At 34.9% G+C, this 21,609-nt stretch overlaps 1 protein-coding gene across 1 annotated transcript in view; it reads left to right on the top strand.

Annotated features, from left to right (window-relative positions):
• The window catches only part of DACH1 (dachshund family transcription factor 1), a 414,702-nt gene that overhangs the window by 151,588 nt on the left and 241,505 nt on the right, over positions 1-21,609 (top strand). The gene's annotated exons all lie outside the window — the stretch shown is intronic.

Below are 21,609 nucleotides of genomic sequence, written 5' to 3'. Positions count from 1 at the left end.
CTTCCCTGGTGGCGCAGTGGTTGAGAGTCCGCCTGCCGATTCAGGGGACAAGGGTTCGTGCCCCGGTCCGGGAAGATCCCACATGCCGTGGAGCGGCTGGGCCCGTGAGACATGGCCGCTGAGCCTTCGTGTCCGGAGCCTGTGCTCCGCAACGGGAGAGGCCACAACAGTGAGAGGCCCGCGTACCGCAAAAAAAAAAAAAATAAATAAATAAATAAATAAATAAATAAATAAAGAGCCATTTGATCTATGGATGGAAATGGCAGGTCTGATGGGAACTTAACAGCAGAAATAACTTTTTCTTCTGAAATAACTTTTTCTTCTAAGTCCTAGCTAATGATGGGATTGGAGAAGTTTCTTTAGTAGTTAACAAATTACCCATCCACCTATGCATTCATTTATAGGCTTGGGTTGTGTGAATTTGGTGAAGAATTCAAATTCATAGAAACAGTTTTTGAATAAATTCACTTTTAATGATGTTTAATAATGATTTTTTAAACGTTGTTTAAACCATTGTCTCCCATAAACTTTAGCCGCCCCTATCTACTCACTATAGGCAAATACTCATTTACAAATAGGATAGTTTCTTTAAATGAACCCCAGTGTCCCCAGAATTGTAGCCAATAACATTCTGGTCACTAAATAGTGCTGTAGAACCAATCTTTTCTTTTTTTTCTGGACATGGACTTTATTCTTATTTCCAATGAGGATTCTTTAGATAAATAAAGGTCAAATCTCAACATAAAATACCATTACTAGAATAAAATCAAGTCCAGGACTTAGGCCAATTTACCTTGACAATAATAACTGGATACTTAGTAGCTATTTGATAGTTTTCAGTCCTGTCCTAGACCTGTCTTAATCACCATTATCTGCAAACATAATTGATCATTCTTTATATATGTGCTAGTAAATACAGGTTAGAGCTTTTTACCATACCACTATCATAAAAATACAACTATAAAATAATATTTTAATCAAAATTTATCAGATAATTTACTACATTGATTTTAGCAACAAGGAAGCATATTTGTAATAAATATATTTTAATTTTTATTAAAGCCTGTTTATTTCTACCCTTCCTTATTTGAAAAGCGATTAAATGTCACCATTAACTAGGTTAAAAGTGAGTTTTTATTACTTTGTTTTAAAGTCAGTAAAACATTTTGTCCTGTAATAACTTCATTTTAAGTCTCTATCCACCTCTTTCTCCTCATACTTGGACAGATTATTTTGGACCATTTGTCAGTAATCAAATTGCAATCTTTAGTCAGTCAAGGTTTATCAGTACATCCAAATCTTAACGTGTAGGCTCCACATAATTGGTACCATCATTCAAAATGCAACTTTTTCTCCTCTTCTCCCTTAAGAATGAACGAAGAATTAGCTGCGGGGAGCAGATTTGCTCTGATTAGGAGCCTGCTGTTATTCTTATGCAGATTCCTGACTCTACCCACAGGAGTCAAAGGCTTCGGGTCTCAGTATGTTTACTTCTGATGCATTATATCAGCAGTTGAACTGTGTCCTATATATGCTCTTAACATTTTAAGTAGTTATAACAAATAACTATCGTATTTATGATGCATCTTGCATAGTCAGTCTTAACTGCTGCAACAAGCAACACCAAAATCTCAGCGGCTTATGACAACAAACATTTATTTCTAGTTCACGATGGCATATGTAACATCTGCTCACATTCCCATGGCCATAGTAAGTCCTAGAGCCAAGACCAAAGTAAAAGGAGTGGAAAACCTTCTACACTGAAGAAGTGTACTTTTCTCATACACTTTTCCTCAGGAAAGCATAGCAAGGACATCGAGGGGACAGCTAACCAATAATAGCATGTATCAGTCAATGTGAATTTATTAAATGCCTACTATCCTTTGACTCTGCTAATATCCGGATGCCATACAAGTAAGAAAATTACTTAGAGTTCTGCTTTAAAATTGAATTTTTGAAAAGAGAACATTTTTAAAAAGTGAGAAAAACCTAACCAATTACTACTTTTAAATCTAGATTGAGATGGCAATAAATATGTTAGAATATAGGTTGTTAAACAGATATTTGAAAATCCAGTCATATACATTCTAAATTAGTTCCTGAATAAGAGTGGCAAGGCTCTTTAAAATGATTCTCATATAACCTCTTGGAATGTTATAGTCTAATAATTTTTTCTCTTGTGCAAAATTTGTCTGAACTGATTAAATTGACTTCAGAAGGGATCTATTTTTTTCCTCACTAATTTTAAAGAAGTAATTTATGGTTTAGTCCTTAAAATTAACTCTCCATTTGGCAGCATCATTTATGCTGCTGTCAGCACCACCTTTTCCTAAGATAATTATTATCATGTGTTTCAGGAAAGATGTTAGGGTGTATTTCAATGCTTTTATTTTTTTAATCAGCATTGTTCCTTGTCTCAATAAATCTCTGCTCTTGTACAAGTTCAATGCTAACTTTTGCGTGACAGTATTTTCTGCTTCAATGTGGAGGAAAAATAAATTTACAGTAATTGCTTTCAGAGGTTTATTGTCTTATAGGACTGTTGTAAGAAAATAGGATGCAAAGCGTTTGTTAATGTTTGCTTGCTAAGCTATTGAAGGTAGATGTTTATATAAGCCCAGAATTATTTTCTTTCTTCCCTGGTTCATAGTACTCTAAGTTAATCAAGAATATAATTCACTGGTGGCAAACTTTTGGAAATGATTTTGCAAGAAATATAGGTTTAAATACACTATATAATTTTCACTTCAATTTACTACCATAAAGTTGAAATTTACATGAAAATGATGTGCAATTTAGAGGCCTTTTAAATTGAGAACTTATTTCATATTTTTGAAAGTACTTTAAATGTGAATAATTTGAGTGTTGCAGATACATTCCTTGTACCTTGCTTGATTTTTAAAACAGAATGGTGTAGCATGGGATAGAATGGGGAGAACATGGATATTTGCATAGCTTCATTCGTGCATGTGTTAAAAATGTTCTTTTGGTAAGAAGAAAGAGGAGGAAAAGTTTAAGGCAGAAACTAAAGCTTGCTTACTGTGTGCACAGGTACATGCATGAGCGCGCGTGTGTGTGTATAAACATATATACTTCTGTAATATGGAGTTGGCTGTGTTGCCAATGGCAGCTCTGAAGCCGGAGGGGTTAGATTGTGGAGCGGTGTCATGGCACTTGGTCATCACATAGAAGATTAAATATTTCTGCAATGCTGTAGAGAGCAGTAAACCAGGAATTTAGGCTTCCATTCTCAAAACAACTATAAATTCAAACACTATGAAACAGCATGAAATTGAACAAACATTTACACCTCATTACAAAATCTGGGTTTTTCCTTATACTTCCTTTCTTTGGATTAATATACCATTCTGTTTTCCTACCTACACTTTATCATCTCACATAGGATCCATTTGGATTTTTATTTTCATCTTTCTACCTCACTGAAACCTTATTTCTTTTTATTTCTATTTCTTCTCCAAACCCTAGTTACTTCCTTAATTACCTCATATCAATTTGCCTTTCATTCTATCACTCTTTCTCATTTCCTTTTGTATTTGATCTTTCTGGATTCTGTGCTTTGATGTTTAAGTGAGTTCACATATATCTGAACCAAGAGCCATCAAATAGAAAATCTTTTGTAATAGGATATGGAGTGATATGCATCATTATATCCTGGGAAGACTAAGTGGTGAATAAAGTGGGATCATTTTGGGAAAACAACTGTGTCTAAAATTATAAATGTAATAATTATCTACTACTATACTGAATTATTAAATCTCAGATTTAAATATATACCTACCTAAGAAAATATCTTGATCATGTAGTAATTTAAAAAGCATCATATTTATTGGTTTCATATACATTCCTATATATATATAACTATATGTGGAAAAAAAAACTACTTAAATGAATCTGTGTTTCTGTGAAATAACACTGCTGTCTTGCATGCCAGTTAATAGCTTTTTGTGTGCCACTCATTTCTGCATGTATACATGTATCAGTCCTTCTTCAAGTTATTAATATCTCCTATGTGCTTAAAGATCAAGGAGAGACCTGGTAGAGGCTTATTAGCAAGTTTGATTTTAGATTTTAGGTCAAGAACTGGTTTTGTATTTTTAATCTATAATTCAGGAAAACTTACTAGAAAATAATTCACTAAGTGAAAGTTAAAATTTAGGAGCCTTTAAATTAACTCCACTTAATTTAAAATTAATGGATTTTGCTTTTAACTTATTAAAAGGTTAATTTACTTTGAACTTCTCTTAACCAATTAAAAGGTAAGATGGGGTGAGAGATGTGAAAAGTTTGGAAACACCAACTTGCCTTAATTGTCATTTTCAAATATAAAGTTTGCATTATGTACTCTAGTTCCACAGAGGGGGAAAAAGGAAAGGAAATCTTCCTTTCCAAATAGTAGAATATTAGTATATCCATGCATACAGGGCTAGTCCCGCTGTCCCAGGGATCTAACCTACTCTACGACACTTCCTTAAATGTAACTGTGTAAATTAAGGCTGTTCATTACTCATTATATGTTCCTGAACTTCCTCTCTGAACAGCAGGAATGCCTCCTAGTTTGCTGAGATCAGTTTTTTTCTTTGTCTTTTCTGTTTCCCTGTTCTCGATCCATTTGCCATCCCCATTGGCTTCAGCATGTGTAGAGAATGCCAGCATGTGTCCAGGCTGTGTGTGTGTGCATGCACACACACACATGTGTGCTTTTCACAGAATCTTGGAGTTCATTAGTCTAGAAGGGCAGGCAAACAGGGACTAGAAAACAACAGAAAAGGTACAATTAAAACTAAGACCATGAAATCAACCGTTTTCAGCATTACAAATTCAAGAATATAGCAAAATAAGAGAAGCATTGCTTTTAAGTTTTTGATGCTAATCAATGAACATTTTGACATAAAGTTACACTGTAGCATTTTATATATTTGACTGTAAAATTTGGTTGGGAGAGTTGATACAACTTTTGGCATTTTCTTCAAATATTTCTTCAAACCTCATGAAGAGTTTTGTGTGAAAGTTGAAAACAAGATAAATTCCTTGGTTGATTCAAAACATCTTCTATAGCAAAATTCTACCATTGTCTTTTTTCATCTTGTTCAGATTGATGTCTTACATACTAAGAGGCTCTCTGCTCATAAACTACTCACCAGACACCCCTCCATTCAGAAAGAGTAAATCCTGTCAATTAAGCCAACAAAAAAGAGTGTGAGGCATCTATACCAAAGAGGCCATGTCTTGTAGAAAGATGTGTTACTCATTCTTACCCAAACAGGGAGGCCTTGAGATTTAATAAAATTTATTGTTGAGGTCTAATTTATTGTTGAGGTCTAGAAGCCCTGTGTTTCAAAAACTGAAAAGCTGGTTTTCAGAAAAGTCACGCTAAATATGAATGAAAAATGAAATATAATTCAAAAATTGACCACTTCAAGGTGTAATTAAAGGTGAGAGCTTTTTATGTAGTTAGAAATCCTAATATCGTCATTCATTTTTTAAAATTTCTTTTTGGCTGCATTGGGTCTTTGTTGCTGCGTGTGGGCTTTCTCTAGTTGTGGTAAGCAAGGGCTACTCTTCTTTGCGGTGCACGGGTTTCTCATTGCGGTGGCTTCTCTTGTTGTGGAGCATGAGCTCTAGGTGCGTAGACTTCAGTAGTCGTGTCACACGGGCTCAGTAGCTGTGGCTTGAGGGCTCTAAAGCGCAGGCTCAGTAGTTGTGGCGCACAGGCTTATTTGCTCTGCGGCATGTGAGATCTTCCTGGACCAGGGATTGAACCCTTGTCCCCTGCATTGGCAGGCGGGTTCTTAACCACTGCGCCACCAGGGAAGTCCCTCTATTCATTTTTTATCATGTTTTTTTTCTTTAAATATTTGATGTAATATTTTGTGATAAAAATATTTCTTTGTATTTGCAGCTCCCCTTAATATATAAGAGTTTTGGAAGCTGAACTTGTCCTAAGCTTTTCAACTTGTGGAAAGGAAATAGCCAAGTTATAAGTTCTAGGCAATAAAGTCTAGATGTTATGCTCCTAATAGGCAAGCAGTTTAAGGACCTATTTTAATTATTTATTTTTACTTCATACTAATGCTTCTAAAATAAAATACTCTTCTATATATATATGCAATTTTCTACTAACGTATTCAGAGCAGTACATGTTTGTTTCTCTTGGTTTTTGAAAAGTAATTTTTCTTTTAATACCACTGAAACCATCTCTGGATTTTCTATTTCAGTGTTTTTCTGATTCTAAAAAAATGTTCACTGCCAAATATTTAGAAAATTTCAAGAAACAAGTAAGAAAGCAAAGATACAATCACATATAAGAAGAAAACCACTGATAGCATGTATAAAATATGATCATACTGTAGTCTAATTTGTTATAAAACATAAAAATCTATGACAGACGTGTTTCTGTATCCTTTTATCTAGCTTTCTAATATATAATTTTAATGACCTATTGGAATTTCAGTCTAGGATACACTGTAATTTATTCAACTCAATACATTTGTATTAACATCTAAGGTTTTATTCTTACATAGCCTCTGTCTCACATTACCTCAGGATGAATTCTTAGATTTGTCAGTTTGAAAGTATTGAGCTAAAAGTATTCAAATTTTAAATTTTGATACATTAGACAAAATGGGCCCTGAGAAATATTATGCAATATACATACTTCTACTAGTATAGTGTCAGTATTTTTTTAGCTTTGCCAATGTGATGGACATAATTGATATTTTATACTTGATTTGATCTTTAATTCCTTATTTACTAGTGAGGCTGCATATTTTTATAGGTTAATTAACTATTATTTTTGATTTTTTTTGCTGTTCATATTTTTTGCCATTTAATATTGGATTCTTCATTGTTTATAAATCAAGCTCAAGAATCCTTTGCTTTTGATTTATATATTTTCCTATCTTGTTACTTATCTTTCAACATTAGCTTTCCTAAATATGTTTTTAATTTCTGTACAGATAATTCAGTCAATCTTTTTTTTAATAGTTTCTAGCACTAATGCCATGCTTATAAAGTTCTATCTTATCTCAAGGATAGTTTTTTTCTATTTTTTGCTTTTTTTGCAATTTTTTCTGCAATTGTTAAGCATGTAATTACTTAATCTACTTCTTTAAATGCATAAAATGCAAACCTATCTGAACTTTTCAAATAACTAGCAAATTGTTCTGACACCATACTTTATGTAATATAGACTTCTAGTGGATTGAAATGTAATAATTTGAGACTTTTTTATATAACCATGTGTATGTAAGGTGGAATCTGTGAGAATAAAGTTTAACCCAAAGATGGTTTATTTTTGATGATGTAGAAGCATAGATTAAACCAAATGATTAGAAATGTACACTTTATTATGGAAGTGTGAAATAAATTTTCAAGTACATATGTCTAGGTTTTTTAAACTAAATTCAGAAATGTGCATATTTAGAAGTGGGATACCTTGGTTGATGATTTCAAGAGCCACAGATTGCCATCAACTTAAAAATTTATGGAGTATTCTCTTTCCAACCACATCATTTTGAAGAGCGAAGACAGATTCAGAGCATTCAGTTAGAGGTAGGATAATGCAAAGAGGGCAATAACTCAGCAGCCTTCCACTTTATCATCATTATCAAATTGACACCATACAAAACACTCTGACATGCCATAGCCCCAGCCTCTCAGGCACTTAAATAGCTACTAAGGCAGTGTAGACTTCAATGGCCATAGATCAGCAATAAGCATCTGTTTTTTCCTCCATGCACTCATTCATTCATTTGTTTTCATTTAATAGATATTTATTGAGTCCTTACTTTGTGCCAGACACTCTTCCTATATTCTGGGAATACAGTGGTGAACAAAACACATTCAAATATCCTTGCCTACATAGAGCCTATCTGGACGGATATTACTAATAAATAAATAAGTATGTGGTATTCCTAAACAACACTCAGGCTAAAAAGACGTCAGAGTGCGGGAGGTGAACTATTAACTGAACCCAGTGCCATGTTGTATGGGGGCTGGGGAAGGAGGCATAAAGACGTGTTACTGAAGAGTATTCTAGAAAGTAGCAATAGCAAGTGCAAAGGTATGGAGGCAAGCTTTCAAAATAGTAAATACATTTCAAAATAATAAATATATTTAGAGTTGTAGATGAGAAATACAGCCTTGAAAGTGAATTTCAAAAATCATGTACAAATGGATATTTACTTCTGATGTAAATTTCTTCAGGGTGGAAACATTTTTATGATTAGCATCGTGATTCAGAGTGGACTGTGGCTCGGTCAGATGTGGTTCTATTTATCTCAGTCCATGACCTAGTCAAGTTACTTATTCTCCCTCCCATAATCATTCCATCCATCTGTAAAAGGGGCATAATGATAATATTTATCTGATAGAGCTATTGTGATGATGAAATCATATAATGCATGTCAGAGTGTTTAGCATAATGACAATCACATAGTAAATTCAGCTATTATTAGATATAAAAATTGGGGGGCATAATAAGAAAATCTACAAACAACAAGTGCTGGAAAGGGTGTGGAGAAAAATGAATCTTCTTGCACTGTTGGTAGCAATGTAAATTGATACAGCCACTATGGAGAACAGTATGGCAGTTCCTTAAAAAACTAAATATAGAATTACCATGTGACCCAGCAATCCCACTACTAGGCATATACCCAGAGAAAACCATAATTCAAAAAGACACATGCACCCCGATGTTCATTGTAGCACTATTTACCATAGCCAGGTCATGGAAGCAACCTAGATGCCCATCGACAGACGAATGGATAAAGAAGATGTGGTACATATATACAATGGAATATTAAGCAGCCATAAAAAGGAACAAAATTGGGTCATTTATAGAGACGTGGATAGACCTAGACACTGTCATAGAGTGAAGCAAGTCAGAAAGAGAAAAAAAAGTATCATATATTAACATATATATGTGGAATCTAGAAAAATTGTACAGATGAACTGTTTTGCAAGGCAGAAATAGAGACACAGATGTAGAGAACAAATGTATGGACACCAAGGAGGGAAAGTGAGGGGTGGTGGTGGTGGGATGAATTGGGATACTGGGATTGACATATATACACTAATATGTATAAAATAGATAACTAATAAGAACCTGCTATATAAAAAAAATTTTTAATCTCTTTCTTGACAATAGCAGCAAACTTAATTTTCACTCTAATCTCATGAAAATCTGCAAAATTGTGGGCCATTATACTTCATGAACTATCACAAGTATGAATGTTATAATTAGATCATACATTTCCTTTCCTGAATGTCCCATTTAGACACTCAATATTTGCCTTGCCTCTTACAACATGATCTGCACTTACCAAGCTTACCCACTCCTTTCGGTTGAGTTTCACTATTGGACACACACTATTAGCTGCCCATTATATGGGAAATGGCAGGGGGACAGTGGTGCTCAAAGGCCTTACAATACACCTGGGACTGTAAAACACGTAAGAAACATAATAAATCCATCAAAATGGCCTAGAAATACTGTGCAGATGGACCATTCATTGAAGCCTTAGCCCATCCACCATTCCTCATGCTCTATGTACTTTTTTGCCTTGGAGCCCTTGACCTTGCCATTCAAAAACCTTTAACACCTTCTTCTCACCTTATCTCCCTCAGTCAAAATCACACTCCTGTTTCAAGACTTACCACAAATGCCACTTCTTTCTTTATATTATCTGAAAATTTATCCTCTTTAAAAATAATCACTTGAGACTTCGTGTCATAAAATAACTGCATATTTTACAAACAAGGAGCTTCTTTTCGAGAATGTGTTGCAATTTTGTGTCCTTTTCTCTGTCATGGCATATACGATGGGTCTTACCACCCAGTGGCTACCCAGCACACGTCTGTGGGCTCTAATAATGTGGGAAGGAACACAATGGAGTAAATCATCAGATCTATAGCCATGGACTTTGAGAGACGTTTTTCTGACCATGAAGCTGAGGCAGAATTTTCAATATCAGAAAGTCTTCTAACAAAGAGAAAGATAAAGAAATTGACCAAAATATGGAACTCTTTATGTTCTGTTTTAAAAAGTCAAAGTGTAATAGACTGCTCTATAATAAAATGTCCAGCACAAGACTTAATCAAGAAAGTTTTTCCATTTGAACTAATGAATAAGAAAATTTATACTTTTATTCGTAGTAACACTATATTTCAACATGTCTTTGCCTCAGTTTTCATATTTATAAAACAAAAATAATAATGTCTCCATCTCACAAAATTAGCCCTCAGAAGTGCTCAAAAGAATTCCTGTTGCACAAAAATAGGCCAGCTTTAAATGTAAACTATTATTACTTAGTCAATTTAAACAACAAAATTAAGGCAAAACTTTTTAGTATTTTAAATTATGATTTGGGAACGAATAAATAAATTAGAGAATATAGGAATTATTAGCATAATGATTGGGATTTTAAAAGCAGCCTCTGCACAGTATTGCAGGGGAAATAATCCCATGATAAAACAATGTCTATTCAAGCTTGAAAGGACATTTGCCAACGTCTTCTTCAACTCTGTGGTGCAGGCAGTTTACATCATAATTTTTTATAATATCAAACATTAGTACTAAAAGACCATTCATTAAAGAAAACATTTTCATAAAGTATTAAATAGAATTCAATTAATGTAAATAATACTAATAGCAATGTTTGGTGCTTATGTAACATCTATGTCAGGTAATGTATTAAGCATGTTATTGAATCTCTATAGGCTAGAAACAGCATAGCTTTGCCTGTCTTAATATAATCCTTTCATTAGTTCATAGGCCCAGAATCCTCCTGGGAGTATCAGAAAGTTGTCAGGAGATCTCTGAATTCTGGGGCTAGTATCTGAATCTCTGTGCTTCATAACTACATTTCTTGACAGCTCCCCATGTGTTACACAGTGGAGGAGAATGGAGGATGTATTTTTTTTTTTTCTAACAGGTTTCTCAAATAAATTAGTTATGTACATTTTCTCCAGAGGTAGCAAACAAATAACTTGTCAGTGAAGGGTGAAAACACACATTTTAGTTTGAGTCAGCCATCTTACCTCTGCATTCACAAGCAGGAAGACAAGATTTTCTGAGTTCTGGCTTAGTAGATCCTGCTTTTAACCCTCATTTGAAACTACATCTCAAAAGATCAAGAGTTTAAGATAAATATTGTTTCTACTTCTGTGACTTATGTGTGAAAATGCTTATACCAAATTGTTGTTGTGTGTGTGTGTGTGTGTGTGTAGATTTAGTTACTTTGCCAGAAATTTATGATTGTGATTACTTTAGAACATAAAGACTGATGCACACTTATTATAGCTTTTTCATTCCTTATTGTTGGTTAGCTATCCTTTCCTTACAAAATATTTTTTCTCGTATATTCAAAGCATATAGTAGCAACTTTGGTTAAGATTGAGATTATAAATATTATAGAAAAATGAAATAAAACTCATTTGAGTCATTTATGAATTTCCTTTTATGGATACACACCCCTGTTAAAGTAAACTTTTTTAAGGGGGATAGATCAGCTACTGGTTGGAGTCAAATTTTATCTACAGAGTTAATTACATAACACCAACTTGGGCTCCTTTTTAGTTCCTCTAAAATGTAACATCACAAAAAAGATACATTTAAAGTAATTAAATGAATCATAATGTTCTGAAGACATTTAACCAAAAATCAGAGCCTATTACATGTCTTAACATTTTTCTCAAGGTCAGAAGAATGGAGACAGTATGGAGAGATGAGATAATGACCTATGAAACTATTTGAAAATGATCATGTGCTAGACTGTGTGATACTAACCATTTTAGGAAAGGAAAGATGTACATGGGTTTGAGTAATTCAGCATGTCATTACGGAAGTGTGTGTGTGTGTGTGTGTGTGTGTGTGTGTGTGTGTGTGTAAGGCAGGGATGTGCCTCTGTGGTCTTTTCTTACTTAACAACCCCTCCTCTTCTTCAGTTGACTAATTCCTGTTTGCTCACACCTCATCTTCCCTGAGGTATTTAACAAGATTTATTGTAACTATATATGTATCTATTGGGCTGACCAAAAAGTTCATTCAGGTTTTTACTACGATGTTATGGAAAAACCCGTACTTTTTGGCCAATCCAGTAATTCCCCCAAATCGATTGAAAGTTACTTAAAGTCAGGGGTAGTATCTTGTTAGTATTTCCAGCTCACATTGGAGGGTCAGGCACATTAACATTTGTTTGTTGACTAAATTAACCAACAAATATGGAACAGAGGCAGATTTCATGCTCAGGGCTTGGCTTCTAGACCAGATTGCCTTTGTTCACAAGTATTACTTTTTTTAAAGACTTAATTGTTTTTAGATCAGTTTTAGGTTTACAGCAAAAGGTACAGAGAATTTCCATATAGTTCCTTCTACACATGCGTAGCCTCCCACTTTATCAACATCCTCCACTAGAGGGGTACATTTGTTACATTTGATGAACTTACATTGACACATCATAATCACTCAAAGTCCATCTTTTACAGTAGGGTTCATTCTTGGTGTTGTACACTCCATGGGTTTGGACAAATGTATACACCATTATAGTATCACACAGAGTATTTTTACTGTCATAAAAAGCCTATGTGCTGTGCCTATTTATCCTTCCCCCTACCCAACTCCACTCTATTACTTTTTATGTGTGGCATATTGAGTAAGGCATTTTACTTTCTTGTATTTCAGTTTCCTCATCAGTTAAATAAGGATAACAATAATACCTGTCTTAAAGGTGTGTTATGATTATTAAAAGAGTTAGATGACATAGTGAACTTAGCACAGGGCCTAGGGGTTAGACAACATAATACAACTGTGACTATTTTATTATTTAATGTACTATTCCAAAATAAAATGAAAACATTTGGGAACAGGGCATTCAGAGTGTTGGAAATGGCATCTCCTACAGAGAAGAATTGGACATTATTTTGAGATTAGAGCAATGAACATATATTGGGGCCAAATTCAAGATGATCTGCAAAAACAGAGCCATTGCACATATATGAACAGGGTTATGGTATGTCCCAGTGAGATAAAAGACTAAATACGTTACTTTTTGTTCAAACAAAATATAACCAATGTTAATTGCAGAGAAGATGTAGTCATTTGAAATTCAAACAGAAAAATTACAAGAAATGAAACTTTTTTCTTTGTGACTAGGAGTCCAGAGGTTAAATAAAAGATTGATTTAGATATTGAATGTCTTAGCTGGAATATTTTTTAATATTAAATTTAAATTTTATAGAATATGGTTTTGAAGTATGACAGAAACTGTGAGAAAGAGGCCAATAAAGTACTAACTCATCCCAAAACTTTAAGAAAGCCATTTACAATTGTTTCCCATTATTTTAGGATTTTCCCCTTAGGGGATTTCAGTCATTCTTTACAGATAATTTTGAAACAGATGTGCTGTGGGTAGATTTATCTGTAGCTTGGAAGGCTTATGGGAAGTAGAGAAAATAGTAAGGTGATTAAAAGGTTAAAACTATTTGGCTTTCTAGACAAACATGTCATTAAATTCAATTTACAAACAGTATCCTCTTTGTAAGAAATATCATGTATGTTGATGTATAACGTATGCAATGGAAAGGTAAAAATAAATAGTATTAAAATTTTATATTCTTTAATTTAAACTTTAAATTACATTAAATTACTCTTAATTCCACAAAATATTTAAAAAATATGAATATACTTTTGAGATAAATCACTATATATACTTTATAAAGTATAATTTACCATTGATGTGAATAAATAACTCAAATTGAGAGGAGAATATGAGATCTCTAATTTGATAAAAACTTAATATCAAAAAATATATTCATTAAGTAAGAAATCCATGATTAATATATTAAGTCTAAGATTAATATAACTAATGCATTTCATGGATTTTAAATAATCTTCTTAGTGTGGCTATCACGTATAGATCCTATGAAAGGGGAGTGGGGACTTAAAAACTTTAGGAGCTAGATTATCCTAAGTATGTAACCTGTCAAACAGATACTCTCTTTAGGATATTGGACTGTAATTAATTGTTAACACAATATGCAAATGCTTAAGTATAGCTTAGTTACATTCCAGTATGTTTTAACTTTTATTTTGGGGCAATTCCTATTCAGTATTTAATAGCTCCAACAGAGCTGGAGACCTCAGAAATTTTGTCAATGACCTTTGAAATGGGATTCATATAAAATAAATTTCCTGTACTACTTGAGTTTTGAAGTCAGAGTCAGCAATAATTCCTCCTCACAAGAGTAGCTAATTTCAGCTCCTATTTGTTTTCTGTTTGTAATGATTTCAGTTTACTCGTGTTAACCTTGTGTTTTGAGTAATTATCAACTCATATCAACTCTATAGAATATGTGAATTGCTGCTTTTCTTGTCTCTGGAGAATACTTCTCATGTGACAATTGTCATATGACCTATGACACAGAGCATGGCTTCGTAATGTTGAGAGATGAGGAATTTTTATAATTTGAGTATAATCATACTGTGAGCACAAGTCTCTAAACAGATTCCCTGGAAATAACAGGTTTCATGGTAAACTAAGTTTTAGTAAATGCCTATTTCACCATGTTCTTAGAGATTTATAGTACATTCTAGCATAGTGAAAGCTCTGAGAAATTGATCCACAAAACAAAAATATTAAAAGCTTTAGGAAGGGGACTTCCCTGGTGGCGCAGTGGTTAAGAATCCGCCTGCCAATGCAGGGGACACGGTTTGACCCCTCGTCCGGGAAGATCCCACATGCCACGGAGCAACTAAGCCCGTGAGCCACAACTACTGAGCCTGCACTCTAGAGCTGGCAAGCCACAACTACTGAGCCTGCGTGCCACAACTACTGAAGCCCCCGCGCCTAGAGCCCGTGCTCCGCAACAAGAGAAGCCACCGCAATGAGAAGCCTACTCACCTCAATGAAGTGTAGCCCCGGCTCACCGCAACTAGAGAAATCCTGCGTGCAGCAACGAAGACCCAGTGCTGCCAAAAATAAATAAACAAACAAATAAACTTATTTAAAAAAAGACTTTAGGAATTTGTGAAGTTTTTCCACAAAATATATGTATGATTAATAAGTTTAATGGGGCATTTGCCAAGTTTATTTGAGCACAGAACCTTTTTTAAAATTTATTTTTAGCTCTTTTTTACAGGAAATTTTATTTTGTGTATTTGTAAATGTATCTGTTCAGTTAATGTATAGAATTGCCTACTGTCTTAGTCTTGCTCAGGTTGCCAAACAAAATAGCATAAACTGGGTTGCTTAAAGAACAGAAATTTTTCTCATAGTTCTGGAGGCTGACAGTCTGAGATCAGGGTGCCAGCATGGTCAGTTTTGGGGAGGGCTCTCTTCATGGGTTGTAGACAGCTGCCTTGTCACTGTGTCCCCACAGGGCTGAGAGAGAGCAAGCAAGCTCCCTGGCATCTCTACTTATAAGAACACTAATCCTTTCATGAGGGTCTTACTGATAGGTCCTCATCTAAGCCTAATTACCTACCAAAGGCCCAATCTCCAAATACCATCACATTGGGGTTAGGGCTTCAACATAGGAATTTGGGGGGAATATAATTCAGTCTATAACACCTGCCATGTAAAGAGTTGAGGGAATGTTATGTGTTTCGTGCTTATAAGCCAGTAATCTGTATGCTTTCCAAGTGTACAGCTGGCAAAATTTCAAGTGCTTGCCCCATGGGGCTCGGTATTTTGGTGATGGTGGAAAACATCTCTTTTATGAGTTAGTTCATAACCTATTTGTACTGAGAAGTACACATGTCTGGGACACACACCTACACAGAAAATGCAAAAATGTGTCTAAACAAATGTGGGATATGAGATTGAGAAAGTGTTCAAGTTTGTCATCATTGCAAAAAGTAATGTATCTTTCAAAATTTTGCCAACTGTAGAAAAAAAGTTCATGCAAAGGGAAAATAATGCTAATCATAAAAAAAGGCTAATCAGCCTTTCAGAAAACTGAAAAAAAAAGATTCAACTAGCAAGTTAACAAGATCCTTCTAAGGGAAAACTACCCATTTATAACCTGAGTATTATAAATCTGCTATGACTTTTGGTGAAATGTATACATACATTAATCTTGGGAAGTTCTTTGTGTTCTTTTATTTTGATGTATCTATTTCATGAGGTTGATTTGATCTGGAAGATATTAATGAGTATTTGTACTTTTCATATTTTAGATTAATTTTATAGTTCTCACAAGGGTAATATTTTTACATATAATCACCTGCTTTTTATTGGATATTTTAGAACTGATATGGAAAAAAAAAGAAAGATAAAGAGGATAAATTATATCTGGTTTCTGCTATGGCTAGAGGTAATCCTCAGGCACCGATCAAGTTTAGCCAGAATCGTGATTTGTCCACAATTTGAAATATATGGCCAGAGTACTGAAGTGTTAAACAAATTAATTTTAAAAATTGTCTTCATATGTTAAATGTAGTACATGCTTATGACAGAGAAACTAAAATCTTCAGATGTAGAAAAACTGTAATTCTCCATCCAGTGATAATCCCTCCTAATAGTCTACTATGTTTCCTTCTAGTCTTTCTTTTTTTTATATGCATATTTATTGCATTTTTTACTTAACTTCTCTCTCTTGTGCTGTGGTATGCCATATGTGCAGGTTTGTATCTTGCTTTTTCACTTAGAACATAAGCATTTTTTTCTGTTAGCATAAATTACTCATAAACATCCCCACTTTTTGTGACTCCATAGTGTTCAAGTGGGTATATAAATCATTAAGCAAAGTGTACTTTTTCAGTCAGAAATAATAATATATATATGGCTTATATATGTGAATATATATATTTCTCATATTTCTTGGCTTGGTTTTGTAGAAGTTTACTAGAAAAAATTATGCAAGATATAAGCACACAATTGGCGCTTTCCTGGGGTGAATAGATTGGAGAGGGCAAATGAACTCTTGTAGATTAATGGAGCAAGACTCCTTCACCCCTAAATGCTTGTTGTGTCCCAAGACTAAAATCAATGCTCACTTGCTGCCATGTATTTTTCTTCTTAATTGTTATCCCACAGGCTATTTAATTTTATCTTCCCCCTCAAAGAAAGGAGTGTCTCTATTTTAAAACTCTAATATCTAGCTCATTACTTGTTGTACAGTAGCTCCTTTCTTTTAGACAGATGGTTGAAGGAATTGAATGATTGAATGGAACCCTTCTTTCGTTTCTCTAGACAGATAGGACTTAGAACCCAAATTTCTGTTTAGCAGCTACTTTCGCATTTCCCAGTTTATAGCCATCACAATCTCTTTCTGGATTTCACGGGCCTCTCTGCTCCAAATCTCAGGAGGAGAATGGAACTTAATTTCTTCAAAAGTACTGAAGAGGTTAACAGAAAATGGTGTTTGTGGAGGTTAGGAGTTGAAAAAAATGTACTGTACCTTCCTGTAGTATTTCAAATGCCTCTCACTCTTTTGATGCACTTAGCCTCTTTAAGTTAGATTTTGACTTCACTGTGAGTAAGCACACTAAATGAACTAGGGAGAGTTGGTAAACATCGTACAGTTGAGGGAGAGAGAGAAATTAGCCTGAGACTGATTTAATGATGTAGAGTAAGGAGAGACGTCTACCCAGTGATCTGTCTGAAAAAGAAAACTTTTTCAATCAGAACTGCAGGAAAGGATGTGCCAGAGTGGATTCCTACCAAGTGTGAGAATCCACTGTATCCACTGTGAGATGCCAAGTGTGGCCATCTCTAAGTGATTGCTCTGCTCTTTTAATGCAAATGGTTGAAAATACTAAAGGGTGTACTATGGCTCATGTGTGAAGCTTGCCACAAACAATTACCAAAGTCATAAATTTTGATTTCAGTCAAGCTATTAAGAGTAATAATTTATTTAAGTGAGGTCTTCTGCTTTGATTAGAACTAAGAGAGTTCAGTTGCTCTGATCCTTTGGGGGCAAAGCTGGGTTACTGGTGTAGTAAGGAGGCTTGAAGGTGTCTGCTGTTGAGGCAACTGATCATTCCCAAAAGAAGTGCTTTTGCTAATTCTTTCACTTCCTCTTTTCAGTTAAGTTATTCTTTTTCTTTCCAAGTACAACTTATTTCTAACAAAGCAAGCAGGTCCACTTTTTAAAAAAAATCTTGATTTAATCAGTTATTCAGAGACATTAGGTGGCTTGATCAAGGCCACACCTCATAGTAAAGAGGTGGAGCCAGTATTTAAAGCTAGATGTGTCAAGACAATACAACCCATGCTTTTGACCACGGTACTACACAGCTTCTCCTGGAAGTTCCCTAAAGCTCTACTGAAAGTAATTTAAATATTCAAGTATTTTATAATTAAGTTATCTTCCTAGATCTTCTGGAGTTAAACCCTCTAACAGTTAGTGACCAAGACTGCAGTAAGGGTAAAACATCAAGGCTGTCAATAAGGGGACCTAACTTAGGTCTTGAAGGGATAGAGGAAAGTCTTGTTAATAAATAAACCGTCTAACTTCCTCTACACCAGGAAGTCTTGTATAACTCCAAGAAGAGCTTCCCTCTTGTTCTTAGGCAAAAGGATAAATGACTTGGCTTTTCTTCCAAATCTTTCTGTGGAGCGCCCCCCTGCCCCCATTCTCAATTCTTTGCATAGATATCTCAAGATTGTACTCTCCCCTAATAGTAAAGTAATCCCTAGTAGGGTGTGAGTAGATGGCTTTAGGGTGCTACCACCACCAAGGGTATTTGCATTTTAATGGAAGGCTTTAAAAGATCTTAAAGCTTCAAGACTAAAAGCAGTAAATCTCTATTAGTGGAATTGGAGGCAGTGTGATAGATTGGGCAGGAGCTATCTGGGGTAAAGAGAGCCCACTGGGTCTTTTCTAATCACAGTGTGAAATAAAGTGTTCCCACTTAGTAGCCTGAATTCTGCTTCCAGAGTGAGGGCTGTGAGGACAGCTCCTGTGGCCTCAGTAATAAAGTACTGCTAAACAGTTTCACCTTCTTTAAAAGCAAAACAAATTAAAGAACTAAAACTTTCAAATCTTAACTTCCTTTTCCTTTCCCACTTTCTCCACAGCATCTTGCTTGAGATCTCTCAATACCTGTATTCTTTTTCTCTGAGCTTCATATGTGCATTTCGCTTCTTTAGACTCAGAATCCCAAACTTTTTTTGCATCTCACTTTTCATTTCCTGGAAACATGGAGACTACTGGAATTGATGAGGAATTTGAAGAATTGGGCTTACTAAATTGGGTTAAAATGTATTTAAATACATACAGTGAGCCAGGCACTGAGCTGTTTTAAGGACAAAAGACATATTTTATATACTTTCTGACATACAGTCTTGGGAGTGAAACAAATAAACAGATTAATATAGTCAGGGCAGAAAGGGCTATAATAGAGTTGCTCACCATGAGCTGTCATAGTGCATAGAAGGAATACTCACTAGAAGTGGCTAGTTAGAAGGATGATGAAGGTTTAGTCAGGTAAAATGGGGATGAGAATGGAATGTAGTAAAAGGCTTTGATGGCAAAGGAGGCAGGTTGCGATAGAGGTAGTGTAATAGGAGACCAAAAGGTGGTGTCAGAGGAGACCAAAGCAACATGGGACATTGTTAATAAATTCATTAGGGCCAAATATAAACCATGAATGTGGGAATAAAAGGAAGAGATTGGAAAAGTAGACAGGGGCCAAATATTGGAAGGCCTTGGTACTGTGTTAAGGAGTGTCAATGCTCTAGGGAACTACTGATATCTTTAAGCAGTTGGAAAACATGATTAAATTTGCATTTAAAAAATCATTCCAAAATCAGTATGGAAAGTTATCTAGACTTCACTCGAGGCTCTAGAGTGGGACAAAGCTGGAGGTATGTCTTGGAAGAGCTGTGATAGTAGATCAAATAAGAAAGGAAGGGATTGATCTGGAATATAGGTGTGGGGATAGGAAGAATGGGTAGAGAGATAACTTCCATTGGGATGGTGCTTGAATGTACAGAGGAAGGGAAAGACAGCTGAGTGCTGGATTTTTGGCTTAGTTAATTATGTGACATTTTGCTGAACCAAGGAAAAATAGGTTTTAATGGAGAAGATGCTGAATTCAGATTTGGGCAAGCTGAATCTTAGATTATTATAGAACATCCAAGCAGGTATTTCCAGTAGACAGGCATTAATCTGTCTGAATCCCAGGAGGAAGCTTTAGGCAGTAGATAATATATTTAGCTGTTATTTCTTAACATATCAGTAATGTTTATGAAAGAGATTACTCAGGGAGAACGGAGACTATCAGAGGGCTGTTGATGGTCTTATGGCAAATAACAGGAGTTAAGGAATCAGCTTAGATGAAGAGTAATAATGAAGAATAAGAATAAGTAGCCAGAGAGATGCTTCAGAATACACAGGGCAGTGTTCTTATTGGTTAGCAAAGCAAATGCACAATTTACTTGCTCTTGGTTCAAAGTCCTCCAGGGTCTGGCCCTAGGCAGTAAGTCTAACGGTATGGATTTCTGCCCCTCATTTTATTTGACCTGTTTCAACTCACTGGAAAAAATCTTGTACATTCATACATTTTCATGTTTCACTTCCTTTCATACATTCTCACTGGAGTGTGCTTTTCTTCCGTTCTTTTTCCTCTCCATGTCCAACCCATCCTTCAGAATTTTCTTCTAACCTCCCAGGACCATGAAATCTTATCTCTAACAGGGAACATATCATCATCCAGCCTAACTTCCCATTAGTGTTCAGGTTGCAACTTGCTTAGGACACAGCACATTCTAGTTTGCACCCTAGTTCTTTCTGCACTACATATGTCCCTTTGGCAAGAGTATAAGTTCCTGAAGACTAAGAACCCATTCTCCCAAATTAGCCTCCATGGTGCACTGCTTTGAAAACAGAAAGAGCTTACTAATATTTGTTAAATGACTACATATATTACTTACACTAAATAATAGAGGTAGGATCTTTGAATCTTCTGATGAGACAAAGGCTCTCAGCTGAAGCTGACATGGAGATGTTAACTTATTAAGGATGTATCTGGAGGTTTTGATATGTCCTGGCACATATTGGCCAGAAAAATGATGGAAAAGCCTTTCATAAATGTATATTCATGATACAGAGGCAGGCAGTGGCAACAGTGTGAATTATCTTTGTTTCAAAAGTTGCTAATACTGTATTCTTCATGTTTTCCTTATACAAGGATGGTGAATACTTGTATCCTTTTCACCTTCTGCTTTTATAACTTTAAAACTTATCATTGTACAATAGGCAGGCAAAGGAGAAGTACTGCTGAAACACAAAGTATTTTTATTTATCCTAAAGGCAGATATAAGATGCTACACTGGCAGTTTCTAAATGATGTTCTACAAATAATCCGAAGCCTTTCCAATGTATTTTAGCAGATTTAAAGTAAGGCAACCTAGTGGGGCTATTCATTTAAATAGAATAAGGGTTAAATGATAACTTGACTTATCTTTTAAATGACAAAAAATAAAGAAATTGCAAGACCTTTTCACACATTACATATGTATTGTCATCTATCATCTAGATATCAGGCTAGCAGTGTGAAGTAATAAAACATATCATCGAAAAATGTGCTATAGGTCTGAATCACTCTTTCATTCCACCTCCCAGCTAACTGTAGTATTAAAT

Source organism: Delphinus delphis, chromosome 18, assembly GCF_949987515.2.
Source record: "Delphinus delphis chromosome 18, mDelDel1.2, whole genome shotgun sequence".
Taxonomy (NCBI): Eukaryota; Metazoa; Chordata; class Mammalia; order Artiodactyla; family Delphinidae; genus Delphinus; species Delphinus delphis.
The sequence above is the reverse complement of the archived record's forward strand: the minus strand, read 5'-3'. Positions and strand labels throughout refer to the sequence as shown.